Raw genomic sequence first — 21,765 nt, 5'->3', positions numbered from 1 at the left:
TCCTTTGTTCTAGTTGCACTTATCTGAAGACGTTCTATCGTGAGCAGTTTGGCTTCCTCCTGCCACACATTTGCCATCATAAACCCCCTTTTACCCTTTGTCACTAAATTGCTTTCTTCCTACTTGAAGTTTGTTTGGTTTGATTAATTACACTGGAAAGTCAGAATACTGCTCCTGGTAAACATCTACGTGGAGATAAACCAGGGCAGACTTTGAACAACTGAATCACTTTATTGCTAGCACTATCAATGAGAGCCTGATATTCTATTGTCTATAGTCCTAGTGATTACAGGGTCATAGAGACATAAACAGAATTATCTCACACTACACAACCTTTGAGGTTTTCCTCCCTCAGTATATTGTGCACCTAATGATAAGCCTGCTGTAGAATTTAAAGAATCATGACAAAAATGTAGGTTTCTTAGCTTGTTATTAGGTAGCTTGAACAGTGCATGCATTAATGTAACATAGTTAAATGGTAAAACACCACAGCAAAGATTAGAAATGCACTATCTCTTAGCTCACAGCTTAATTAAGTGCAATGGAATCAGTTGATTCTCACATTGAATGAAGAATGTGTGATTTGTCAAAAAAATGGCATTAAAGTTTTCACCAAGTTTAAAGAAGTTAATTGAATCCAGGGTTTTAAATGCAGTGCACCCATGCATTATCCAAAACAAAATAACACTGCATCATCCAAATTTCAAACCTTTGGGCAGTTCTGACCCAGTAAGTAATGTATGTGAGTGGAAAGCTTGTGGCATTACTCACAGTGAACATTATTTTACAACAGGAATGCATTGTTATATAATGAGACTCAGCACTCAGAAAAATTTCTGAAGTGTTAGATTGACTAAGCCATTCAGTTGTAATGGGAAGAAAACAAATGACCAAGGACTTTGATTTAGTAGAAGTTCTCCTGTACCTTTCAAAGCTGGTCACTGGACCGATTAAAATTAAATTGATGATATAAAACCTGGAGGATTGGAACTCCATTTCGAAAATTGTGGCCTGGCTTTTGAAAGTACACAATTTTCTTTATCAGAGGACGATCGACAAAACAAGTGACAACAAAACTGGAAGTAAAATAGTGTGAAAGATATAACCCAACAGTAGACCAGTCAACCCAATATAGGTGATACACCATTCAGATAATGGTGGACCTGTATCTCAACTATTTCACCACCTTTCCTTCTTATCCTTTGACACTCACTCCGACATTTTAAATGATCTAATATTTACAGACTTTGGTGGGGAGGAAATTCTACATTTCCACTCTCCTTTGTTTATATCAAACTTGTTCTGAATTTCCAAATAGAAGAAATAGTTGTGAGTGGTGTTCAATGCGCTACTGAATCTATGGATTATCTGTCCATAAAAACTTTGATTGGATCGACACTCAAGCTTCAACACACAAGAGAATTCAGTCCACACTTCTGTGGCTGTCATAGAATCAAAATACAGAACGGAAACAGACTCTTCTGTTCAAGTCATCCATGCCAACAAGATACTCTTACACTAATGTAGTCCTATTTGCTAGCACTTGGTCCATACCCCCTAAATCCATGCTATTCATGTACCCATCCAGATGTCTTTTAAATGTTGTAGTTGTAGCAGCCTCCACCACCTCCTCTGGCAGCTCATTCCATACGCGTACCACCCTCTGCCTGAAAAATTACCCCTTAGGTCCTTTTTAAATATTTTCCCTCTCACCTTAAACATATGCTCTCTAGTTTTGGACTCCCCTACCCTGGAGAAAAGACCTTGACTATTCAGCCTATCCATGCCCTTATGATTTTGTAAACATCTATAAAGTCACCCCTCAGCCTCTGATGCTTCAGGGAAAATAGCCCCAGTCTATTCAGCATCTAACCTCCTTGTAAATCTTTTCTGAACCCTTTCAAGTCTCACAACATCTTTCCTATAGCAGGGAGACTAGAATTGCATGTAGTACTCCAAAAGTGGCCTAACCAATGTCCTATACAGCCACAACATGACCTCCCAAACCAATACTCAATGCACTGTCCAATAAAGGAAAGCATACCAAATGCCTTCTTCATTCTCTTGTCTACCTGCGACTCCGCTCTCAAGGAACTATGAACCTGCACCCCAAAGTTCCTTTGTTTGGCAACACTCCCCAGGGCCATACCATTAAGTGAGTAGGTCCTGCCCTGATTTGCCTTTGCAAAGTGCAGCACCTCGCATTTATCTAAATTAGATTTCATTTGCCACTCCTTAGCCCATTGGCCCATCTGATCAAGATCCCTTTCAAAATTTAACTATTTAAGTCCTGTTTATCATTCCAGTGAAAGATAATAAAGTTGAATTGAAGTTATGCTTGTAAAAAGGGAGAGGTTATGAACTGCAGCATGTTAGCTGGGAGAAGTGCTCATACAGGTCTGCATTTTTACATCTAGGCCATTAACATGGACTTTGGAAGAGGAGAAACAAGCTGCCTTGGTGGGGAATGTGAAATATAGGAAGGAACATTGTACCACTTTAACACAAGAATTCCGCTGGGGAAAGCTTCGGGTATAGGTGGAAGAACCAGAGACCCAGATGAAATTAGGTTTAATAAATAAACAAGCAGTCTTTGAATATTTTCAATGAATGTTTTTGTTAAATCAAAGCCAATTAAAATTATATCATAATTTAGAGTTCAGATATTCCCCTGATAATTTTTGTTGATATTGTTATTTTGATAATTAATAGCATTGTTGAGCTGACCAATGTGACAGAAACAACAGACCAACTACAGAAATGAAGTAATTGTTCAAAGAGTTCCTGTCTTAACAAATTGATTTCCATTGATAATTTGGGAAGGTTCAAGGTGTGAATTTGGTCAACACCAGTTATATCAAATAGACTGACAATTAATTTGCATTACATCTAATATTCTCTTCCACTGAAAAGATTTCTCTTCTGTTGGGCCTGAGGTTTCAGCATTTCCCCAATGTCAAGTGAAACACCAAATATACGAGTAGAACCATAGTTGAGGAGCTACGTTACCAATTGCAAGATTAAAGACATTAAGGGATATGGCAAACTCAAATGTGGCAAGATTCAAGACCAGCCTCTTCCTCACTTATACCAGACTTTTGAATGGCCTCTTTCATGTTAATATTGATCTTTCTCAGCACTTCCTTGGCAGCTGTATCCTATACTCTGTTCTGATACCCTGATGCACTTAGAGTCATAGAGTCGTAGAGATGTACAGCATGGAAACAGACCCTTCGGTCCAACCTGTCCATGCCGACCAGGTATCCCAACGCAATCTAGTCCCGCCTGCCAGCACCCGGCCCATATCCCTCCAAACCTTTCCTATTCATATACCCATCCAAATGCCTCTTAAATGTTGCAATTGTACCAGCCTCCACCACATCCTCTGGCAGCTCATTCCATACATGTACCACCCTCTGTGTGAAAAAGTTGCCCCTTAGATCTCTTTTATATCTTTCCCCTCTCATCCTAAAACTATGCCCTCTAGTTCTGGACTCTCCGATCCCAGGGAAAAGACTTTGTCTATTTATCCTATCCATACCCCTCATAATTTTGTAAACCTCTATAAGGTCACCCCTCAGCCTCTGACACTCCATGGAAAACAGCCCTAGCCTGCTCAACCTCACCCTGTAGCTCAGATCTTCCAACCCTGGCAACATCCTTGTAAATCTTTTCTGAACCCTTTCAAGTTTCACAACATCTCTCCGATAGGAAGGAGACCAGAACTGCACGCAATATTCCAACAGTGACCTAACCAATGTCCTGTACAGTGGCAACATGACCTCCCAACTCCTGTACTCAATTCTCTGACCAATAAAGGAAAGTATACCAAACGCCTTCTTCACTATCCTATCTACCTGCGACTCCACTTTCAAGGAGCTATATTGTATGACCTGCCCGTAAAACATATAAGACAACACTTTTAATTGTACCTCGATACAGGTAGTTCTCCTGCAATGCAATTTGTCAGTAATATGATTTGTGAATTGCTGGCCTTTTCTTATAAATTGATTTCACAGTCACTGTTACGCGATTCTCATTCCCGGCGGAGTACTGGACTCCACGTTGACATCACAGAATTGGTCAGATTGTGCACTTTCTCGTGAAGAGCTTTGTGAAAGTTATTGTGAAATGTTTGTGCTAGTGGACATGGAAAAATGTTGTGAACATTTCTCTGCAGCCTGAGAATAAGAAGCTGGGAGCAATCGGTTAATTTTAAAATTTAAAGAGTTGAGATAAAAGTAAAATTTCACTCAAATTGACTCAAATGACAGTGTTGAGGAGCACTGTGAAACTTGGTTTTGTTATTTTTATTCAGAGCATTTTTCTCTCTTTTTATTTGAAATAAAGTTTAGATGTTAAAGAATATCTGCAGACTCATGTGAATTTGTTTCAGTGATCACTATGGTAACCAACTGCAAAAAAAAAACAGATATGGGGTTTGGATATGGCCAGTCAGCTGCTCAGGGCGGTCAGAGTAAGGAAATTCTGCACATAATGGGTAAGGGAGAGAAAGGTGGGTGGCACACTGTTATTTTTGGTGTATATGCAGAGATGTCCTGATGGAGTGAGTAGGCTGTGCAAAAGAGATTCAGAGTTAGCCAGGGTCAGATGTTAGTGCGGATGAGTGGCAATGGGGAAGATGTTGCAGGTTTTTAGAATACAGTAACAGAGGACCAAGAAACTGACAAGGAAAGAGAGAATGCAGTCTAATAAAAAAACATAAAATGGATGTAAAAGCTTCTATAGATACCTAAAAAAGGAATGTTTGACTAAAGCGAATATAAATCCATTAGGTTACAAAAAGTTGTGGATAAGTTAAGTGAGAGGGCAATGATCTTGCAGGTGAAGTATAATGTGGGCAAATGTTAAATTCACAGACATAATAAAAAAGAAGCATATTATCTAAATGATGAGATATCAGAGCTCTCAGAGAGTTCTGGGTGTGCTGGTACATGAATCACAGAACATTCATGCCCAGGTACATTAAGTAATTAGTGTCAAGATTAGAGTGGTGCTGGAAAAGCAGAACTGGTCAGGCAGCATCCGAGGAGCAGTAAGTAATTAGAAAAGTTAATGGAATGTTATCATTTATCAATTAAATACTTAAGTCAGAGGTTATGTTTCAGTTATACAAGCATTGGCACAACTCTATCTGGAGTACTACATACTGCATTGGTTACCTTATTTAGGGAAGGATGTAACTGCATTGGAATTAGTTCAGAGAAGGAAAATAAGATTTAGTGTATAGGCCACATATTCTTATTTCCTTTGTTATTGGACTTTAAAAAAGGATGATATTGCTTTTAACCAAAGAGAGTGGGCAATGGGCTGGCAGCAATTTAAGAAATAATGTTTACTGCAGCACACAGTGAGTTGCATGCAGTGTTGCATTTCCCTGGAACAGTAAGAGCTAAAGCAGACACCATGTAACCAATGGGTTCTGAGTGGAAGGAAAATCACTTGATTGGCTTCTGACCAGGTGACCATGGCTTGTATGGAGCCAGTGCTGTAGAGAAACTTGCAAAGAGAAAGCAGCAAAAATCCTCTCTCTCTCTCTCTCCCTCTCTCTCATGTGGAGGTACAGACTCCAGTAACAGCAAGCTGTCTTCTATTGACCTTTCTCTGCCACTTACCTATTAATGGAGTGATAAAGTGCCTTCAAAGACAAAGAAAAGACAAATTCTCAACCAGTGAAGGAAAGAGACACAAAGTTGCGTCAACAGCAAAGAACTAAAAGTGATCGATTAAAACTGAAACAAAGCTCATCAATTCCCGTAGCTCACAATTGTGTTAATAGATTTTATTATCCTGATTTTCTTTTTTCCACTCTTAGTGTCCAGGTCTTGTCTGCCTTTGTCTGTCTGCCTGCTTGTGAAGGGGGAATTTAAAAGAAGTAGGCTTTTAAGATCTAGAGAGCTATAAGTTAGCAATTGACAATTCCTAAATGCCATTCATTAAAGACAATGCATTTTTTTTTAAAAGAAACTATTTCCCTGTTTAGTAGGGAAATCTGAGGAGCATTTCATTTTAACTTGGGTTCTGTCATGTAAATTAGAGATTTCGGATAGCTGGACTAAATTTTTTTACATTTGTGATAATTCTAGGGATGGTGGGACTTTATTTTCAGCACATTACTACAGTGAAGAGTGACATTGAAATGAGAGGCGGTCTTAAGGGGAAATGTTGGACCAGTGAGGATGGTGTCCAATGTAGTTTAGAGCTGGAAATGTGTTGCTGGAAAAGCGCAGCAGGTCAGGCAGCATCCAGGGAACAGGAGAATCGACGTTTCGGGCATAAGCCCTTCTTCAGGATTCCTGACCTGCTGCGCTTTTCCAGCAACACATTTCCAGCTCTGATCTCCAGCATCTGCAGACCTCACTTTCTCCTCCAATGTAGTTTAGAACAGCAAGAGGTGAGTTCATTGAACCAGATAAGATCCAGGGGGGTCTTGATTGGCTGGTTGGGGGCGAAGATATTTCTTCCTAATGGAGAATCTAGAACTAAAGATAATGTTTAAAAATCAGTGGTTGTTCATTAAAAACAGAGGTGTGTCTTCTCTTCTCTCAGAGGGTTGGGAGTCTTTGAAACCCTCTTGCTCAAACAATGGTGGAAGCAGAGTCATAGAGTCATAGACATATACAGCACAGAAACAGACCCTTTGGCTCAACCCGTCCATGCCGACCAGATATCCCAACCCAATCTAGTCCCACCTGCCAGCAGGCGGCCCATATCCCTCCAAACCCTTCCTATTCATATACCCATCCAGATGCCTTTTAAATTTTGCAATTGAACTAGCCTCCACCACTTCCTCTGGCAGCTCATTCCATACACTTACCACCCTCTGCGTGAAAAAGTTGCCCCTTAGGTCTCTTTTATATCTTTCCCCTCTCACCCTAAACCTATGTCCTCTAGTTCTGGACTCCCCCACCCCAGGGAAAAGACTTTGTCTATTTATCCTATCCATACCCCTCAAGATTTTATAAACCTCTATATGGTCAGCCCTCAGCCTCTGACACTCCAGGGAAAACAGCCAAAATATAGGCACTATTTCTCAGTGACTGAAGGTCCATTAAGGACCAACATCAAACATAAGTCATTTTAACAAAATCATTGGTTCTTGTACATTGAAGACAAACATCTCTGTGAAGCAGAAGTAATCTCAGGCAACCTTTAATGAAGCATCACAAGGCCACAAAGCACAAAGCTAATGCAAGACCTTGTAGATTGCACAGGGGCATGAAACTGATTTGCTGTCAACTTGAACTCCAGACATAATGCTGCATGCTCTTCTATGCAATATTGCGTTTTATGAGTGATGTGGGGCTGGGAGAAGTATTCAGTATTCATGCCACATTTTACACAATGGCTGGAGGTCCTTTCAATGGAATAAGATTCAATGTCAAAATCCCATATCATCATTCCATGGCCCTCCTTGTCAGACTGCTCCATGTTCCACTGTATGGGAACTATGCAAAGTCGGCATTTGTGAATGATGTGAATGCTGACTGTTCACATTACTCAGGACCTGCTCTGTTTTCTACATTCCCCACACACGGTCCTTGTGAGCATGACTGATGAATCCAGCTTGCAAAAATTGCAGTAATCATACCTCCACTGATTCAGTAATGCCATCCATCTGGCTTCAATTTTCACTTCATTGGTATAACACACATTGCCCAGGAATACACATTCCAAATACTGGACTTTAGCACTCAGGGGCATCACATTTTGCACACTGGGGTGGTTCAGTGGTTAGCACTGGTGCCTCCTAGCACTAGGAACCTGGGTTCAATTCCACCTTCACATGGCTGTCTGTGTGGAGTTTGCATATTCTCCCTCTGTCTAGACTCAGTGGGCTGAGTCCACGGTGTAGGGATTCTATGTGTACTAATGATGGCTTACTCCCAATGTAGCAGTACAGTTTGGTTGTGTGAAGTACAATGGAGTAATTGATCTCCTTAAGCAGACAGGCTAAAGACAACCTTGGGAATCCCTGTGTGAAGGCATAACATGAGGCTTCATTATGATGGATGTGACAGCTGAGGACTTCCTTCAATAAACTTGAGTTATCTTTCTGATAGTCCTCACAGATTATACCTACTCACCAAATTTACAGAAGATCACCGTGACTTCGGTCCCGAACATTACAGTTCAAGGAGCTCTGACCTCTGAGGCTATCTGCAGTCAAGGGAGTCATCACCTTGTGCGAGGTGAGCAATGCTTGGCCATAACAACTTCTTTCATCCTTGGGATAGCTGAAGAGGTTTCTCATCACTCACACGGGTGTGACATGATCAGATCCAGCAATGAGAAAGTTACTCGAGACGGCATTTTAAGAGTGCAAGTGAAGATATACTATAAAATTATTAAGTTATTTACAGGTGTGTGCCACCCATGCCACTTATGGGCCCGCAGTAAGTTTTTTTCTTTCTCTTCCTCCCACCACATCTAAGGACTCCCAAATCCATCCATGCTAAAGCCTTCTGCAACCTTTATTCATTTAAATAATATTTAGCTCCTCTCTTTTTCTTGTCAAAGTGCATAACCAGGGTAATATAATCCAACATTTATTCAATCTGCCAAATGTTTGCCCACTCACATATCCTGTCCATATCCGTCTGTAGGCTCTTGTGTCAGCTTCACATTTATCAACGACAAACTCAGTTATATAGCACATCTACTTTCTGTAACCAAGTCATTAATGTATATCATAAAAAACTGTAGCCCTAGCACTGATTCCTGTGGTACTCCACCAATTGCAGATTGCCATCCTGAAAATTCCCCCTTACCCCAACTCTTGTATCAATGCTAGCCTGAGTAAGTGAAGAAGTGCAATTAGTTGTGTTAGACAGGTAAAAGTTTGCTCAGATTAAGAATGAGTCACATTAGTGTCAATGGGAGGCCAGCACAGAACAATGAGCCTTAATGGGTTTGCTGGCCATTGAGGTCTCTTCTTTCCTTCTGCAAATTTAAAATGCCCTTCTTTTACAGTGTAAGGGGCCTGATGTCCATCATCCAACCCCATATTTACCCTTGCAGTGTATAAGAGATGTTTTACTCACTTGTGGGACATGATGTCACTGGCTGGGCCAGCATTTATTGCCCATCCCTAGTTGCCCTCTGGAAGGTGGTGGTGAGCTGCCCTCTTGACCTGCTACAGTCCTGTGCAATAGGTTGACCCATAATGCTGTTAGGGAGGGAATTCCAGGATTTTGATCCAGCAATATTGAAGACAATATTTGTGGGCGGCATGGTGGCACAGTGGTTAGCACTGCTGCCTCACAGCGCCAGAGACCCAGGTTCAATTCCCGCCTCAGGCGACTGACTGTGTGGAGTTTGCACATTCTCCCCGTATCTGCATGGGTTTCCTCCGGGTGCTCCGGTTTCCTCCCACAGTCCAAAAATGTGCAGGTCAGGTGAATTGGCCATGCTAAATTGCCTGTAGTGTTAGGTAGGGGGTAGATGTATGGGTGGGTTGCGCTTCGGCGGGGCGGAGTGGACTTGTTGGGCCGAAGGGCCTGTTTCCACACTGTAAGTAATCTAATCTAATCTAATCTTAAAAAAATATATATTTCCAAGTCAGGATGGTGAGTGACTGAGAGGGGAACTTGCAGGTGGTGTGTTCTCAAATATTGGCTGCCCTTGTCCTTCTCGATAGAAGTGGTCATCAGTTTGGAAGGTGCTGTCCAAAGATCTTGGGCGAATTTCTGCTGTGCATCTTATGGATAGTACACCCTGCTGTTAATGATTGTCAGTGGTGGAGGAAGTCGATGTTTGTGCATGTAGTGCCAATCAAGCAGGCTACTCTGATCTGGATGGTGTCAAGTTTCTTGAGTATCTTTGGAGCTGCATTCATCCAGGCAAGTGGGGAGCATTCCATCACACTCCTGACTTGTGCCTTATAGACAGATGGTGGACAGGCTTTGGAGAGTAAGGAGGCGAGTTACTCGCTGCAGTATTCCTACCCTCGGACTTGCTCTTGTAGCCACTGTGTTTATGTAGCAAGTCTAGTTGAGCTTCTGATCAATGGTGGAGGGAAGGTCATTCATGAAGCAGTTGGTTAGCACTGCTGCCTCTTGGCACCAGAGACCCGGGTTCAATTCCACCCTCAGGCAACCATCTGTGTGGAGTTTGCACATTCTCCCCGCGTCTGTATGGGTTTCCTCCGGGTGCTCCAGCTATTTCTCACACTCCAAAGGTTTGCAGGTTAGGTGAATTGACTGTGCTAAATTGCCCATAGTGTCCAGGGTTGTAAAGGTTAGGCGGATTAGCCATGGGAAATGCAGGGTAATAGGGATAGGGTAGGGGATTGCTCTGGGTGAGATACTCTTCAGAGAGTAAGTGTCGACATGATGGGCCAAATGGCCTGCTTCTACACTGTAGGGATTCCATGAGAAAAAAGATGGTTGGGCCTAGGATTCTATCCTGAGGAAGTCCTGCAGCGGTGTCTTGGAGCTGAGATGACTGACCTCCGACAACCACAAACATCTTCCTATCTGGCAGATATATCTCCAGCCAGTACAGAGTTTGCCCCCGATACTGATTGATTCCACTTTTGCCAGGGCTCCTTGAAGCCACACTCGGTCAAATGCGGCCTTGATGCCAGAGCTGTCACTCTCACCTCATCCCTGGATTTCAGCTCTTCTATCCATGTTTGAACTATGGCTGTAATGAGGTCAGGAGCTGAGCGACCCTGGTGGAACCCAAACTGGACATGACTGAGCAGGTTATTGTTAAACAAGTGCTGCTTAATAGCACCTCACCAACTCAATCAGTAGTCCTGTTGCTGAGCCACTCATGATGGTGGGTATTGTCATCCCCCACCTAGAGTACACTTTGCACTCTTGCTTCCCTTAACGCTTCCTCCATATGTTGTTCAACACGTAAGAATACTGATTCATCAGTCGATGGAGGACAGTATATCATAATCAGCAGGAGGTTTCCTGGCCCATGTTTAACTTGAAGCCATGAGATTTCATGGGGTCCAAAGTCAATAGGGACAAATAATATTAAACAAATTCTGCGTAATTACAACCGTTAGGAGCCATATCTGTCTCCATCATGACTTGATGCAAGACTGCCTGCTTCCCTTGAGTGTTACAACAGCTGCGTGGGTGGAGCTAATGCAACTTCAACAGTAACTCCATCAGAACCATTAGCTTACACAACACTTTTGAGCTAATCACAATAAAAGATATAATCATATGTTTATTTTATACGAAGCAAACATTGCTTCGTTTAAAAGTTTGGATGAAGAAAATATGCTCTTTTTTTATTCAGTTATGAGATATGGGCGTCAATGGAAATGCCAGCATTGATTGCCATATTTAATGGAGACAAAACTCAACATTGTTAAGAAATGGCAGCAGGTCTGGCCCAAGAGGGTGAAAATATTAGAGACCATGCTGTGATTGTATTTTCCATTATTATGATGAGCCTATGAACTGCCTTTGGACAGGAACTGATTGTGAAAAAGCTATCAAATATGACTAGAGTACATTGCAAAATTACCCAAATATATAACTTGAAAAGGTTTCAATAAACATTAGTGTTCTAACTGTTTAAGCATCTGTGAGATTTGTAGTAGATATATGAAGGCCCTCAGTGAGTTATTGCAGGAATGATAGGTGCGTATCTCACAAGCCTGAAGTGTTAATGAATTATATCGGCCAGACTCACTTGGTGGTTTACTTCCGCATAAATCACAGAGCCACTTTTGGCATCTTGCTTATATCACATGCACAGTACAGCTGAAAGGAATTTTGACAGTGTTGAACAAAAGTAGATTTGTTATTTTAACAAAATGATTTAGTTTGGAGGAAACTATGCAGAAAGCAGCTGAGCCAATGCATAGTGGAAGAGGCACCTGGTTGAATGTGCGGGTGTGCATGGTTACTGGATACTAAACCTTAGCTTTCTAAGATTATGAGCTGAATATTTAGATATCAATAATGGCTGGCACATATGGAGGCTAGCAAATGTAGAAATTTATGCCCCTTTCAAAACATTCCACTGTGCCCGGTGGGGTGACTAAGCTACACTTCGTCATTAGTCACCCAATGCTGATGGGGAAGACTGTAGGTGTCTGAAGATAACCTTTCAGTGACAAACCCGGTGACCAGCACTCCAGGCAGGCTTTGAAGTTTGCTGCTGCAGCAATAGGCCACCTTCTGCAGGGTTTTCTCCTCCAATGGTAATCTGGTAGCTCCGTCTTTTTTATTTTAAACTTAAGTAAAATTGGAAAGAAGGCAACTCAAGTTGGGACTACCTTTGTATTATTCTGCGAATTCAGCTCTGTACCTACTTAGTATAGGAGCACATCCTGTGGTCTTTCAGCCTATGACCTTTCCCACCATGCTCCATTAGATGGCAAGCCCACCCATCGTTCACTTCATTTGTGGAAGTCACAAACAGGCTCCCAACACTGTGTGGGCTCTGACCCCTATTTGGCTCTGCCACTGGGGTCCATGAAGGAAATTCCACTGTAGGTTGTGCAATGGGTTGAAGCGTGCTGCTTCGACTATCAGAGTTAGACTTGAATCTCTCCCGTCTGGCAGCGTTAAAGTCCTACTTGAGATGATTCCAATGAGTAAGAAGAATTCCAAGGAATGGATCCACCATTCCTGGCTAATTAGCAAGATTAACAATCGCATCAAACTCAAAGAAAAGGTGCAAAAATAGATAGCACATCAAGCGATTCGACAGAATATCAAAACACAGCAAGGAATGACTTACAAAATTAAAAAGGAGAGACAATTAATAGCAGAAGAGAAAACTCACCAGAAATATAACAATACATAAAGGAGTTTCCACAAACATTTAAGAAAGAAAAGGTTTGACAAAGTGAATAAAACAAAGAACAACATAAAAGAACTGTAGATCCGGAGATCTGAAACACAAACAGAAATTGCTGGTGAAACTCAGCAGGTGTTGCAGAGGATTGTCCCTCCCCCCTACCCCTTTCATACTTCTCTTGCTCTGGGCTCCCTTTCCACTTACCCATTCAGCTCTCCCCACCTCCAGCAACCTTGTCTTTGGCATAAATACCACATTTTCCTAGCTGCAATCAGTTCTGATGAAGAGGCACCAGATTCAAAACATTAACTCTGCTTTTTCTCCAGAGATGTTGCCAGAACTGCTAAGTTTTGCCAACAATTTCTGTTTTTTGTTAACAAAGTGAGTATTGGTTCTACAGGAAGTGAATTGGAGAATTGGTAATGGCAAATAAAGAGGTGGCAGATGAATTCAATTGGTATTCTGTGTCAGGATGCACATAACATCCCAGAGCAGGAAATGGAAAGGAAAAACTCAAGGAAAATATAATCACCAGGAAAGCGGTACTGAGTAAAGTTTTCAAGATGTGAGTTATCAACTGCTTGGGTCTGGATGGACTTCATCCGAGGGTTACAAAAGAAGTGCTCATTAAATAGTTAATACTTCTAATTTTCTAAAATTCCCAGATTCAGGAAGGTACCAGTAGATTAAAAGATGGCAAATATGACTCATTTTGAAGAAGGGAAAGAGATACAAAAGAGATAGTCATGAGGAAAATGTTCAAAGTTATTATTAAACAAGTTAAAGAAGGGCATTTAGACAAGTTCAATATCATCAAGCAGAGTCAGCAAGGTATTGCAAAAGGAGAATTATGTTTAACAATCTTTTGGAGTTCCCTAAGGAAGAAACATGTCTGTGGTTAACGGAGCACATATGGATGCACTGTACATAGATTTCCAGACAGCATTTAATGAGGTATCACATCAAAGAAAATGCAGGAAAACAAAAGTTCATAGTATCAGGGTTAGAGGTCTGGTAGGAATCAAAAATTGGCTGAACAGGAAACATACAGTGGAAGTAAATGGTTGAATACAAAAGGAGATACATTATGCTTCAGTTGTAAAAGGCTCGAGTTTGACCATATCTAGAATATTGGGTACTGTATTGGTCCTCTTATTTAAGGAAGGCTGTAAATGCATTTAAATCTGTTCAGAAAAGGTTTCCCAGACAAATACCTGGAATGAGTGGTCTGTCTTACATGGAAGAGTTGGGCAGACTAGGCTTGTATCCACTGGAATTCAGACAAGTAACAGTCAACTTGATTGAAACAAATAAGATCTTGAGGAGTCGTGCCAGGATGGATGTGGAGAAGATGTTTCCTCTTATAGAACACAGTATCCTTACAGTGTAGAAAGAGGTCATTTGGCCCATTGAGTGTGCACCAACCCTCCAAGAGTATCCCATCCAGACCCAGGCCCCCACCCAATCCCCATTACTCTGCATTTACCACGGTAATCCGCCTCGGCTGCACATCCCTGTACACTACAGAATAATTTAGCATGGCCAATCCACCTAACATGCACATCATTGGACTGTGGGAGAAAACCAGAGCACCCAGAGGAAACTTATGCAGATATGGGGAGAATACAAACTGCACACAGACAGTCGGATGAGACCGGAATCCTACCCAAGCACTGTGAGGCAGCATTGCTAACCATGGAGCAACCATGCTACCCTATTGGATTGTCTAGAAAAAGAGAGTTGGGGATGGTCACCATTATAAGTACAGGGTCATCCATTTAAAACACAGAATAGGTGATTTTTATTTTCTCCCAGAAGATCTTGAATCTCGGAACACTCTTCCAGAAAAGATGGTGGCAGTAGAGTCTTTGAATATTTTTAAGGCAGAGGTAGGTAAAATCTTGGTGAGCAAGGAGTGACTATGGACTGGATGGTGCATGAAATATTATCGGGGCAGCAGAAATGTGGCTTTGAGTTTACTATCAGACAGCCATGATCTTATTACATGGTTGACCTGACTCAGGGAGATAAATAGTTTAATTCTGCTCTTTATTTATACTTTTATTCATAAAATCCATAAAATTCATAAAGTCCACCCTGACCCTCTGAAGAATATCCCACACAAACCCAATCCCCTATTCTATTACTCTGCATTTACCCCTGACTAATGCACCTAACTTATACATCCCTGAACACTATGAGCAATTTAGCACGGCCAATTCACCTGACTTGCACATCTTTGGATTTTGGGAGGAAGCCCATGCAGATATAGGGAAATTATGCAAACTCCACACAGACAGTTGTCTGAGGCTGGAATGGAATCCGGGTCCCTGGCACTGTGAGGTAACAGTGTTAACCACTGAGCCACCGTGCCGCAATCTTCTCATGGCTGTAACACTACAGCTCACCAAGGTTGACATAACTGGCATTAATTTAACAGTCTTACTTACAACTGGAATGGAGAAGCTACATTATTCCATCTGAGATGTCCTTCAGTGGTGAACTCAGCTGATGCAGCAAGCGATTAGAAAGGTGATTGAATTATCGCTTTTATTCCATGAGGATTTCAGTCCAGGAGTAATGAAGTCTCGCTTAAAGTATTTGGAGCTTGACTATACTTGGATTACTGTGAACAGTTTTGTTCTTAGGAAATATATTACTGCCATGGAGGGAGTGCAATAAATGGCCACCAGAAAGAAAGAACAGAGAAAGTGGTCACTGGACATAAAACGTCACCACAGTTTCCTCTTCACAGATGCTGCCAGAATTACTGAGTTCCTGCAGCAATTTTTGTTTTTGGTTTTGTTTGTTTCAGGTCACCAGCAACCACAGTTCTTCGTTTTATTTTAAATGTTCACCAGACTTGTTCCCGGGATGATGAGACTGTCCTGTGAAGAGAGATTGGGAAAACTGGGTCTGGATTCTCTAGAGGAGAATGAGAGGTGATCTCATTACAAGATATTTCATTGAAACTCACAAAATGTTTCGAGGATAGATGCAGGATGTTTTACTTTTAGATATTTCCTGTGCAAGGGAAGTCCAGAACCAGAGAACACAATTTAAAAATAAGAGGAATGCCATTTAGGTCTGAGATAAGAATTATTTTATGAGATTGGGAATTCTCTACCACAGAGCGTTGCAGAAACTCAGTCTTTGAGCATTTTTTATGGTAGAGATTCATATACTTCTGGTTATCAAGGTTAAAAGATGTTATATATTATGTGACAGTAAGGGGCGGTTTGGGTAAAAAGTATTGAAGTGTTGAATCAGACATGATCGTATTGAATACCAGGGAGGGTCTAGTGGCCTGGATGATCTCCAATATTAAGGTATAGCTTTGAAGATGCAGACAGAGCCCCGTCTTGAACTATTCCAGCTCATTTTGATATGTACAGAAAGAACAATGAGAAAATTTATTTTAAAAATACTGCATGTCAACAGCGTTGGAACAAATTTAAGAATGAAGTCAGTGCAGACAGTGAGTTAAATTTTGAATTTAATACCTCAATGTTAAGTATTGCCAAAGTAAGGAGAACAGAGGAAGATTCTGGGAGGTTGGTTACTATTTGTTTCTGAACCTGTCTGATTTTCCTTCACCTAAATTAAGAGAAGGAATGTCAATTGTGACATGGTAGTGGCATGAAATCCACCCAACATGATATTCCTGTCTGCAATCTACCCAGCCAGGAAAGACAGATGTAGAGCCTTTCCCTTTTGTTTCAAAGGTAAAGGATGACAAATATATTCTATTGACTCTACATCCTTCAATACTTAATCATAAGGAACCAATCGTCATTCAACAACATATATTGTATTTTAGAGTCTTATAAAATATTCCAATTTCATTAACGTCGATATTTTTTATGGGGATGTGTCTAAAAAACAGGATAGACTTGGGAGAAATATTCACAACTTGGTTAAACAAATGAAAAGAAACTCATTAGGAATGTTCTAATGCAGAATGAATGTGATAATTTAGAAGGACACAAGAATAACATTCAGCACTGACTGTTAACAATTGAATTCCACTTGGAAGCAAAATGAAAACAACCGAATCTCAGACTTGAAAAAGAAGCAAGGCTTCAAGGAAAAAAGGTACATGGACTAAATTCCTTCAATATGACCTTAAAATCTTTGCAATGATGCTCACACAAATAGTCTTAGATTTCCTGAGCCCAAGTTTGCATTAAAAAAGGAAAATAGAATCTATTTTCCACTGTTCTATAAATGCATTAAAGTTTATTTTAAAGCACTAGAAGTATATTTTAATTGTGTGTTGTGCTGATGTAATGATATTCAGGTTACTATGCTATGCAACCCCTTGTACCTGTTCAGTAGATTAGAATTTTATATATATATGAATTTTCATTGATTTTTTTTTAATAAGATAAAGCCTTTATTACAGAAAGTATGATGAGAAAATGTTATTTAAAATATTTCATTTTGGGTTGGCCTGGTGATGTGAAACGTTGGAGAACTACAGACTGTCCTGAAAAACTGTACACACATCACCTTAGGAAACCTATTGGGCATAATATTAAAGTAAAGATTTGGAGCCTACACTTAGTTGGTCTGAGCTAGATTGCAGCACAATGCAACCTTACCTTAGTTGGTCGTATTCTCACTTCCAAGTCTGAAATGCAGTCCAGGTTTAATGTATAATGGAGTATGTATAGTATATGTAGTGGGCAGTACAGTGGCTCAGTAGTTATCATGGCTGCCTCATAATGCCAGGGCATGGATTCGATTCTAGTCTTGGTCGACCGTATGTGTGGAGTTTGCACGTTCTCCCCATGTCTATGTGGGTTTGCTCCGGTTTCCTTCCACAGTCCAAAGATGTGCAGGTCAGGTGGATTGGCCGTGCTACATTGCAGGGCAGGTGTTCTAGTCATGGGAAATGCAGGGTTACCAGGGATTGGGTGGGATGCTCTTCAGAGGGTCAGTGGGGATTCCATGGGCCAAATGGCTTGCTTCCATACTTTAGGGATTTTATGATGAATGAGAGATGACACAGTACTAAAAATATTGCCTAGTCAGAGAGTTTCCCTTTGGCCCCAACAGTTTGTGCATTCCAATAGTTTGGGCAGATATTAAAGGTACCATGGCACAATGAATATGGAGATGACTATAGTCTTGCATCTTAGTCACCATGTTTCCTTCAGTTCTACAACCACTGTCATGAGAACAGTTTGCAGATTGCCTGCAAAACGCTTGCCTACGCAGCAACAGTCAGTGCATTCACAATAAATGCTGTAAGATTATACCAAGGCATGTTTTTCCATCCTTCCTTTTCTTTAATAAAACTACTTCCTTTAATGGATTATTTCTTTAAGTCACAGTTATGTTGAGTGTACATCAGTCTCTAGTTGGAGCTGAGGCTGACTGACATTAGAATAAATAATATGAACAATGATGACATAGATTAATTCACTGATGTAAACTAAAATCTATTAATTCACATGACCAACCACCAGAAGACAATATCAGACAGATGCAAGCTGATAAAGTAACGAAACGACGAAACGTTTCAATGCAGCGCCACATTTTTACTTGCCAGCAGTGAATCTGAACTTAACTCACATAAACCTTGACAAAAGAAACTGTTATCTTAAAGGTAATGTTCCATTTCTACAGAAACAGCTATGGCTTTAATATCTGGCTTTGTACTGAGTAACTCATTCTCTCAAGTAGGCTTTTGAAATGTTTCAAAATATAATCTGCACACTAATGGTCTGTTCCTAAAGTTAGGCTGATTCAAGCGTATGATTACTTAATGCATTTGCCTGAAATTCTCCATTCCTGTGTCTTATCAGAGATGTTAATCCATTTATTTTCAATACTCTATCATCTCTAAAATAACAGACAGTTCAATGTCCAAGACATCACATGTTATCATATGACACAATTTAAGGGTTTAATTTTACAGTTTGATACCTAGTTTTTTCAATTGTTTCTGAGGGTCTGGATGTATTCATTACAAATATTTTAATGAAATAAAATGTTAAAATAAACATTATAACAAAAAAAACATGGTATGTACATTGGTCCATTCCATTGGGCCTGCAATTAAATCATAAGTTTGCTGAAAATTAGTTTATAAATTCAAAAACATACATTGCATAAACAGTATACTATATTAGCAAAAGATGCAGAACATATTTAATCTGTGAATAATCTACCTTGGGCTACAAGTTCATTCATGTGCAAAATATTTTTAAATGCCCTGCTGACAAACACAACTTATATGTATTACTCGCCGGAAAACCTATTAATGCAGTTGGAAGGAGGATATTCAGAGGGTATTTATTATTTGCTGACAGAAAGCATGATAAAGCTCTCTCAAGCTTACTCAGAAAGAAGTGGTGCCATCGTTCTCTTCAATAAAACAGCAGCACTTAATGTGGGAAAGTTACTAATCAAAAGCAAATTCTAATCATTTAGCATTTGCTTATTTTGTTTCTAAAGGATCCCTGGAAAAGATTGCATGTACACAAATAAATAAGTAGATACATGGATAAATAGACAGAGATTTAAATTAAAGCTTCAATAAAAGCTAAATTTCAAGTAACTGGGTCACTGCAGTCAACAGCTCAAAGCAATGACTACAAAACTGAGGGAAAAAAAATCAGCATTTGATCAGGCTCATTTGCATTCAGGGTATGCAATGGCCCATTTATCGGAGCAGATAAAGTATCTGCCGTTCAACGGCATTAATACCTTTAGAGTGAATCCTCACAGAATGAGGAAGCATTGATTTCATTATTTATAGACGTGTAATAAAAGTTAAAGCTGTGCTCCCTGTGCTTTTATATGTAACTTACAATTTCATGAGGAAACTTGTCACATTGCTGCATGATTTTGTTTTGGAGTTGAAGGTCTCAAAATGCTCCCAGCATAAATTTCCACCATTTAATTCACAACCTTTAGTTGATCCTGATTTGGAAAATGGGTGATTGAAATTAATATGCCAGCAAAGATAAAGTGATCACTTTTTCTCCTTTATTTTCACAAAACAAATATTAGCTTAATGCATTTATTTTGCATTTGGAAAAGCAGACAGAATAAAATTATTTTTTGAACTTTGACACACAATAAAAACTAGTGTCAATTAGGTTGCCAATAGTTTTTGAATTCAATTGAGGTGAATTGCCAGAAGGATTAGACTGTCTACTTAGCACAAGCAGCTGGCAGTAATCTTAGCGCAGCATAGATTTTAGTAAGTAAGGTGAAATATGTAGCTTGACTGTAACATTTGTATTTTTTATGGTAAGTTAGCATCCCTGTTGTCTTGTTAAAATGACAGATTGAATTGGAAAACCATTAATATATCGGGTTTTAGCAACATGTCTGATAGAGAACAGGACATCTCTTTTATACTTAGTGTGTAAACAAATACAGGGTAAAATCATCCTTGAATACTCTACATTTTCTTTTAAGCCCAAGCCTAGGAAGCAATAATTCAAGCTATTTTTAATGAGGGCTAAAAGGATTCACTACCAAGCTGCCCTGTCTGTCTGTTTGTATATTACCGTGCCCGTAATGGCAATGCATATTAAAGAAAGAATTGGCCTGAACACACACACGGGTATTTCAAAATAAAAGTGCCTTTCTTTGCATAGATTCTCAGTTAGGTGATATATTGTGTTTTATTTTAACATTTTAAAATTCATGATCTGTTTCACTTGCAGTGGTGATTAAAATAAAAGTAGATGCTGAAAATCTAGAATAAATGCAGAAAATGCTATTAATACATGGATCAATCAGTATCTAAAAGAGAAAGGTATGCTGTATCATTCAATATTTGTATTACACTTCTAGTGGAGGGAACAGTGATAGCTTCTGGCATGATGATATGGAATTGCTGCACACATTTTTAATGGTGATGTGATCAGAAAGTCTTTGACGCATTGGGATGATAACTAGAGATGGGGAAGTGGGGGAATGACTGAATGTCTGGTGTAAGGATGTTGAAAATGTAAATCTAAAATTGTATGGAGAGTGTGAGCTGCACAGAGTTTCATTCCTTAAAAGGTCAATCAGAAAATATTTTATTTACATTTTCCTATTTTCTCCTCTCGTGATATCCTATGATATGGCCCTCAACACCATATGCAGATGTGTTAACATGCAGATACCTTAATATGTCTTTCCTGTGTTATCCTAGGCTGAGAGTGATGCCAGATTACTCAATGTGTTCTCTCTGAGCATGCCTGACATATTGTTTTTAGATTAGGACACTATACACTGATCAGAACTGAAATACAAAACTTCAGCTGTGTGTCAAAAACAGATATTCACAGCCAACCTCTGTGTGGTTTAAATTTTTGATCACTATGAGGTAATGATTACAGCTTTATCAGTTAATCTAAAGCAAGGCAGTGATACCATATACAGGCTGGTGAATGCCTGTATGCACTATTCCATGTGAAGGAGTATTCATCAACTCATGAGCATCCTAACCTCATATGAGAATGAATGTGCTAGGCTCACTTGTAAGTTTATTCATTAATCGGCAACTTTGCTAAATCACATAAATGGATCTCAATAACATCTTAGTAAGATGTGCAAAATTACATTTTTAGCAAGAAGACATTTAAACAGATGACAGGCTCCTGTGATTGTGTTCTATGACTAGTACCACAGTACCTATTTATCATAGAAGTCATATGCCTGTGTGTGAATAAATCTGAGCACTGTCAACCTGTGTATTTTACATTACAATGAACACAACATACAGCAGCAGCAGAATTTGAAAAATGAGGGACAGGGTTAGATTATTTGATGCCAGGGATCTTCAGAATAGAATGCCCTCAGGTGAGTGCCAATATCTCTCAGTTTAAGAGATAACAAACTGACTAATATAGTATTCTGTCTGCAGACATGACATGTGTACATTTGTATGTCAGGTTCTGCTGTCCTCAGTATTGCTGGGTTGAGCTCTAGTCTAAGCTTTCCCCATGTTGTTTT

Source organism: Chiloscyllium plagiosum, unplaced genomic scaffold (assembly GCF_037043375.1).
Source record: "Chiloscyllium plagiosum isolate Xiang-an unplaced genomic scaffold, Cpla_swu_hap1 HiC_scaffold_5, whole genome shotgun sequence".
Classification (NCBI taxonomy): Eukaryota; Metazoa; Chordata; class Chondrichthyes; order Orectolobiformes; family Hemiscylliidae; genus Chiloscyllium; species Chiloscyllium plagiosum.
Note: the sequence above shows the minus strand (reverse complement) of the source record.